Source organism: Phalangium opilio, unplaced genomic scaffold (genome assembly GCF_054372755.1).
Source record: "Phalangium opilio isolate 3A_F unplaced genomic scaffold, DU_Popi_V2 ptg000045l_1, whole genome shotgun sequence".
Taxonomy (NCBI): Eukaryota; Metazoa; Arthropoda; class Arachnida; order Opiliones; family Phalangiidae; genus Phalangium; species Phalangium opilio.
In genome coordinates, this window is record NW_028324168.1 from 1,723,350 (window position 1) to 1,731,736 (window position 8,387).

Here is an 8,387-nt window from a genome sequence, read left to right on the forward strand (position 1 = left end):
ACACGAAGGCCAAAAATAGACAGACGGAGCTGTCACTTGACATGGTTTTTGATACGAAATTTGAATGGAAAAGTTATAAAAACATCTAAAATTACGAAAATAAACATAATAATAATAAATAAATGGAAAAATAGCTTTATTGACATGAGTTTGACTTCATTACGAAGTTGGAACATTTCTCAAAAGCCTAAAAGTTGAGATGAAAGGGGATTCGGAAGTATAGCTAAATCTACACCGGATCTCTCAATAATATCTGGGATATACATCCCGTATAGAATAGTCAAAATCATCTCCATTCGGTAAGAGTGGGTTTCAGGCAGCAGATCAAAGCCTACATAGCTAGCTCCTGCAGTTTCTATTTAGGTATTCAGTATATCCCACACGAACCAGATGGGCATAATTTAGACCTAAAATCCCTCCTATAGAATCCTTTAAGAGAGTTGTTCCACATACAGCCCGGGACCAAGTAGATATATATGAAATGAGGAAATCCTAACCTATATATCTACAAAGTAATTAAGAGGCCTCTAATACGAGACAAATAAATAGTAGAAACGTCCACGCTCTTATTGAAATTTATACATGGAATCACGGTCCAATACCACTCCTATTCAATGATTTATTCTACTCCTAATTAGTTATACTCTTAAAACTGTCGACTATTAATTAAAATAAAGGTGACAAACACAAGTGTCTCCCATAATCCCTTTCCTATGAAATATAGACTCGTGTAAATTTAAAGACCCATTTATAACTCAGCAAAATGATTTTTATGACAAAGGCTTAACTGTTCCTTCCTAGCTAAGGCTTAAGAGCTATTTTCTTAGTTAAGGCTTACGTGTTATTTTCTTGGCTAAGACGTAAGTGTTCTTTTCTTGTCTAAGGCTTAAGCATCATTTTCATGGTTAAGGCTTAAGTGTTATTTTCTTGGTTAAGGCTTGAGTGTTATTTTCTTGGTTAAGGCTTAACTGTTATTGTGTTAGCCAAGGCTTACGCGTTATTTTCTTAGTTAAGGCTTAAGTGTTATTTTCTTGGCTAAGGCTTAAGGATAAGCACTTATACTTTTATTTCTTAAAATTGCAATTTCGTGGAATAAGTCATAATTTGGCATCGAAAATAAATGATAACTTTAGGCCTATAACCTTCTCAGTAACGTTTAGGCTTAGCGGGGAGTAAAGTTCAAACCTATTGAGGTTTTCCTGGTACTACGGAGATGGGGGGGGGAGGCTTCTCCAGTTTAACATTTTCCAAGTAAAAGGGGTTACGGAAAAGAAATCGTAGCCATTGGGTCAAAAATAGTAAAGAAAGATAATGTTCCAAAGCTTTGGAAATGATCTTTAGTTTTTGAACCGACCAAGCAAAGGTAGTCTAATTCTGATTTTAATTTTAAAACTAATCATCTAAAGTAAATAGCCATTAACGAACGACACATAATCCCCCTTAATTATCTATTTTAAAACTATTATAATATATGCAAAGTAACGACTCGAATAATTTTTTTTTTCTTGAAAGAAATCCAAGAAAAATCATGAAAGCAAAAAGAGAAGAATAAAAATAAGAAAATAAAGTTAAAATTCAGCAGCGAGAAAACCATTATCTCTTATTTTCACTTGAAGTCGTTTGGAAAACGCCCGGGTATCAGTGCTGAGCACTGCTATAAGGAGGAGGAAGTGTTAGAGAGAGGGAGAGGAAGAGAGAAGGTCGAGGAGAAAAGGAAATAGCGTTAAAAATAGATCGAATTGGACCTTCGCTTCCATCTCGAGGGCGCAGAGTATATAGAGAAGAGTTCAAATCCACAATTTGTCCAAAAGGGACCCCCTTGCTTATACCAGAATCGTAAGACGTATACACTGCATTGCATTGCATTGCATCACATTACAAGCCTTCAGGAGAGATGGGTATACACATACGAAAAAAAAAGATATTCTTCTCCCCATTGAATGTCACTGAGAGTCATAAAATTGTAGATTGCGAATCATTGAAAAGGATCGAGCCTTCCAGGGAAGTTTCCCGACAAGGGGTTCAACACTACGACGTCCGTAAGTCCATCTTCGAATGTACGCTTAAACGTATACTCGCGATAGTGTGTAGTGGTTATTGCCTCGAATGGAGTAAATCAGCTCAGGAGTTGTCTTATAGCTAGATGAGATGGTTTAGGCAAAATGTCAAAGAACACCCTTCTTAATTTATGCCAGACTTATCAGAAACACCCTGTATATTTCCGCCTTTCATTTAAGGTTAAAAGTGCTAACGTTATTATACTTTATCAATGGGATTTCAAAATCGATTTGTCTAATTTGATAAGTACATTTTCCCGTATATACGGCCAAGCTCAGTTTGAAAACTTATTAATTAGATGATTAAAAGCTTAATACATAACTTATCTTCATTAAAAAAGTTATCTTGAACTGATATTAAACTTGTAAACTCGACTATGTAGAAGAGCAGACTTCGAATATATAAAAAAAGATAGGTAAAGGAGTTCTGATTGTATATTGGGCTAGGCTAGAGTCTCAAAGAGCTGCCCTAAAGTGTACCTGTATCCATAATGAATGAAGCAGAAGTCGCCTTAGCGAGAGAGAGAGAGAAAAGTACGTAAATAGTACAACCGATGCATCCAGTAGCAAACCAAGGCCTAAGTGTTCAATTAGTATTTAATCCAATCACCTATCCATGGTACAGGAAGGGAGTTAAGCGCGTTTAGATTAGCGTTGGCAAGGCTGAAGCGGATTAATAAATAATGTTAGACGAAAGTAGTCTTGCCTAGCACCTTAGTGTAAACTTATTTAATATAAATCAAATTCAGCTTAACGATCAATTTTAGTCGTAACTAGTTAACTGCTTAAATTTCACCTAGCTAAACTAAAAGACCAAAAATTAAATTATGCAGGGCGAAAAACGACCTCGGATATTAAAATAATAGCTTGGGCCCCCAATCCCGAGGATGGGTGTAACAGGGACGCCATTTTAGTAGCATCATAGCTTGTCATTAATTATGTTTTACGACTCAACGGGGATTCTATAAGAAAATCTGAGTAACCTTTAACGCGTTCATCCCCAATGTTCAGCGGAGATTAAGTTTGAATCGCCTTAAAAATTCACGAACAGTTACGAACTTCTCAACTTGACATAATTTAAGTTCATCTCAGTTTCAAAGTTCATCTTTTTAACGTAAAAAAAGCCATAAACTCAGTGTTAAAAATGCGTAAACCTTTCCTCGTTAGGCTTAACTTCTTAAGGTGTAACTTGAAACACCCTTTCTTTAAAGACCAGAGCGGGTCGCATCTTCATCCTAACCTCTTCCTAATCAAGGTTTAATTACAGTGCATTTTAAAGAGTACCCCGCCTTAATCTTCAATGCCAATTGCGCCTGCCTCCCTTAATATGTAAATTAGAATCTAGTCAACCTCGTAAGTCAGTCGTTTTTAAGCCTTGGTCATCTTTTAAATATTAATCCCCTTTCGGATAACCGTGGGCTTAAAATTTAATGAGGCGTTCATCTACGGCTAAAGATTCATAGAGGATAGATAAAAAAGGGCCTTAAGGCTAAGGGAAAAAACGTTTTAAGCAAAGGCAAGCAAGGCGTAATCTCTTAATCGTCTTTTACTAGGTGTTACCTCGACGAGGAAGCCATGAAAGAGACCAAACTAGGCTTAACTAAAACGTAACTGCGAGCAAAATTACCATATCTTTCCCGAGTTATAAAACATAATTTGTTTTCGCGTTACAAGTTACGATATTATGTTTCTAAAACCTTAGACCTATCTTTGAAAAATGAGGCATCGGGTTAGAAATTTTCATTCACCTACTCCCATATTAGGCTTAGCTACTTTTTTTCTTTCGCGCCAATTTCAGCTAGGTCTCGAGACTGGAAATAAGCCCATTATAAAAAGGCCATTTAGTTCATATTAGATACACCAAAGGTATTACGACGATTTTGATGAGCAACTTTACCCTCTTACCCCCTCCCTACTTAAACTAGAGAAAAGAGAGTACTTTCTTAAGCCTTGGTTGGTCCTAGCTTTCAATAATTAAGCGTTAATTGGATCATTATTTTCGTGATTAGTAATTATCACGTCGAATCATATTAATTAATTAATTGGTGAAATATCTCTCACCATTTAGGCTTAAACAAAGTTTTCTTTCAATAATCATATATTTAAATACAATGTATAACCAGGGATAGCTTTAATTTTAGAAGTAGGAATAGAGAACGGTTAGTATTTACTTCAGTCCGACTCATAGCCCAGTATAGAGCCCCTCCCTCCAATGCGTAACGAAAAGTTTAAATTATCTTACTGGCTCAGTTTTAAACTACGTTTTGATGACGTTGCTGACGGGGACGGCGAAAAATACGTAATTAATTTTTTACCTCTGTCGCTATGACCCGCCTCTTCATTCATACCCCTCCGTCCCGTGGAAGGGGGTCCGGGACTTCGACGCGCGCCCAGATTACTCTGTTCTCCATTCCTACTTCTAAAATTTAAATCTATACCTGGTTTAACATACAAAAATTAATTTAGAAAATAATTTCTGCATACCTTTAAGGGTCCAAGGCTTAGGTTTTCAAATAGAACTATTAGGAAAATCGAGCCCAGTTGGAAGTGTATAGTCCAGCATTCTTTCGTTGTCTTGTTTTTTTCCTCTGTGTCCTGGTAGATCGGTTTATTGGTAGAGGAGTCCGATCGTTCTTGGTTCTCGCAGTCATTAACAGAGGGTGACCCTTGTCTAATTCGCGTCAGATAGTCGCCGTTCCTTAGCCCACGATTTTTCTTTCGCCTCAAGCACTATAAAGGAATCTAGTCCTAAAAGAAAAGAACAAAAAAAAAAAATATACGATGGTTAGAGATTGGAGTCGGAGATTTATAAGCCTAAGAGATTAAATAATTACTGGCCCAGACCCTTTAAGCCTTGCCTGCATGCCTTTGTCTTTTTTATTTATAATGTAATGGTTTCTAGGTTTATGGTTTATTGACTTTAAACATTTTGGCTGGTTGGAAAGCTTTAATTTATCAACACGTATATTTGAAGATGTCTAACGGGGCCCTTAATAGTCTTTAAAAGTACCTTAAATTGCGGGATATCTTCTTAAATGTTTCTACAAGGTGTCGGATTAGTAACAGCTAATAGAGTAATGACAGTACTACGTATGCAAACGTCACTCATACCCTTCTATGTCTTAGCTCAGTGTCATCCCCCTACTGAGCGTGTACAGAGGGAGGGATACACAGTCTACAGGCCTAAACCGTCGGGATACCCTTGTTTAGTACATTTCCACTTTACTTACAATCGTAATTCTATCATATCACGTGACCTCGTGCAACCCTGGGCATCGCATCGCCTAGCAAATTTTACAGGAAGACTCTACTAATGTTTTTTTATTTTTTCTTTTCTTTCAAGCCTTCAGCTAAAAGAGTGGGGTACAGAATTTAAACTGGAATTCATTAAATAAAAGATATATTTCTTTTTCATTTTCTTTGCCTGAAATCCGACAGAACATTTTAAAAAGGGTGAGGTTTTTTTATCTTCACGATAGGAATTCCGAAACAGCTAGTCGTCCCAGTTTTTTTCTAGGGGCTTAAGAAAGTACGTCGGTATTAAATTAAAAAACGTGGAAATTTAATTAATCTAAAAATAAAATTGTGAGAATGTTTTTTTTAATTTTATTTAAAAGCTAGAAAAAGTGCCAAAAAAACCTCCATAAGTTTTATTTCAACGGGAAAAGTAAGATTAGGTATTAATTAGATCAAGATCCTTAGCATCTCCACCCCCCCCCCCCAAAACCGGTTTTATTTGACAAATCCAAAGGTTGAATAATTTTATTACAGTACAGTAAATCTTAAAGGTCAAAGTTCATTCAGGGTACTCTATAAAGTACATAATCTTTTGTGAAGAATTACTGTATTCCACTGGAGTCTTATGAGCTAACCAATAAGCTATTCAGGTAACAAAAGAGAGTCTTCTTTTGAATGAAGAGACACTAGTAGTACATTTCTTAGAGCTAATTAACCGAAAATGCGGCCGGGTCCTTTCGGGGCAAGATGGACTAGCCCATGTCCTATCCCTATTCTTCAAATCTTTCTAAGTTGCCCAAATCCCTTGGCTCTTGTAACTACGGTTAGTTATATGCCCCCCCCCTTACAACCATTATTAACAAAGGAGTATAACTACGTGCATAAGTTCATAAGATATGTTCACCATAAGTTTGTCATTGGTTACAAACTGGAGCTTGCCATTAAGTGACGTAGGTCATAGATTCGAGGTAAAGCGACGCCTGGTGATATAAGCGCTGTCAAAGGCTTAGTAAAGCAGACTAAATACGAAGATGGAAGTCCTGCAAAACTAACAGAGAGTAGAACATCAATTCTCGCTTCTCGTTCTCCCTCGAACTAGCTCGAGCTGTAAGTCTCAAGAAGTATAGGTAGTGTCATACTTATGGAAGGAACATATCTTATAAACTTATGCTACGTGTTGTATTCCAAGTTAGAAAAATGACGTAACCATATATTTGTTATATTATCTTTTCCACTGGATTCTGTAGTCCGTCGGACATTTAGAGGCAAGTCGCGTAAAATTAAAAATTGCTCCCTGTAGATCTACGGTATAATTAAAACGCCGTGCAATCCGTAATAGAATTCAACCTTAGAAACAGTAGAAATTAAGAAACTTGTCTTTTATCTACACTCAGAAGATGAATTTATTATATACAGGGTGTTTCTGATAAGTCTGCCATAAATTAAGGGGAATGGATGTTCTTTGAGCGATTTTGAGTCGAAAATGTAACATCTATGACATTTTGCCACCGTTTCGAATTATGAATTTCCTTTTAAATTTTTTCAATCTCCCTTTAAAAATCTATTTGATACTCTGAGTATGTTAAGCCCAAATTTCTAAAGGTTTTAGTTTCAACAAGAAGTGATATCTAGTTTATTAGGGAGAAGGTATAAGATGCCTAAGTATTCGCGCGCCATAGTCCCAGTCCCCCTTTCAAAATACAAGGGGGGACGTAAAAGGAGGTCGGGCTATTTCGCCTCTCCTCAATCGGAAAATACGTAATTTTCGTCATTCGTGTCGTCGCGCTGACGTGAGTTTTCAAGAACCAATGAGATGCTGGTTGTAAGTTAGAGGCGGAGATTAACTCCGGACCTACGTTTGGACTGGAGATAAAGCTGGAAATGTGGCGAATTTATACCTTCTCCCTAATAAACTAGATATCACTTCTTGGTTTCAACTTTGTTTATATTTCAATTAGGTACGGTACGATAGCCCTAAAACAGAAACACACACACAAAAAAAGTACCAGAAACTCCTAAGCCTAAACTGAAATAATTTTTTGAACTTGGGACAAACTTCTTCCGGAGCACTCGTTTAAACTTGAATTATCCCCAAAAGCGCCGTTGGGCATCGAGCACAAAACCAAGGCTTAGTATATTTCAAGTTTAGTTTCAGAAAGAGAGCGAGTCGGTTCATCTCGAGGGCCTACTTAAATTCAGAGAAGTAAACCAGTAGCCATGGTTCAAACAAGCGGCGCGTGTTTCCTCAATATCAATTAGGCCTAATCCGAAAAAGTTTCAAACGTATAGTAAGGAATATATATAAAAAAATCGGACACAATTCCTAAGCCTTGGACTATAGCTTTGAAGCATTGTCAAATAACGCGTTATATCAGAAGTATATAATACTTCTCTTCGAGAGAAGTGTACTAGCACAATGCGGGGTAATTGTAACATGATTCTTCCCCACATCAAATTAACATTTATTATAGCAAGATTACTAAACCGAATCACATGGGCGATAAATAGTTCCCTCATCATTACTCTATTAGAGCTTAACTATTTGCCAAGGCGCATGCGCTTGCGGAATTTTGTCCAACGTCAAGACAATAAAGGTTTGTGGGTTGATTGCTGAGGATTTAGTAAACACCAAACAGTTATATAATTCACCCTAGCTCGGTGCGATGCCCATCTGAAGTTTGTTGAGCAGGAGAGCAAACAAAAAGGGGAAGTGAGCCTGGGAAGAATCATGGTACGTAAATAAAGTATTAATAGGGATACAGAGTGTCACCCTTCTTCTATTATCCCCTTCTGCTTATAGTTAAGGGATGAGGCTGCTAAGGACTACAACAGTCATCTCTCCAAATAAAAAAAATAATTCCTATCGTATAGCGATTATATGATGAACAATGGTAGAATGAGAAAAATTCTTAAGTGGAAAGATAGCTGGGGAAAAAGAGTACGAGTGTGTATACCTGAGTTACTTCAGGCCGAAATTAATTCCATTGTTCTCTGGAATACACGGCCGCAAAAGGGTAAAAGAATTTCCCGCTTTTTTCATTGTTAAAACTGCAAGCTAAAACATTGTAACTCCCATATTTTAGCTCTATCAAA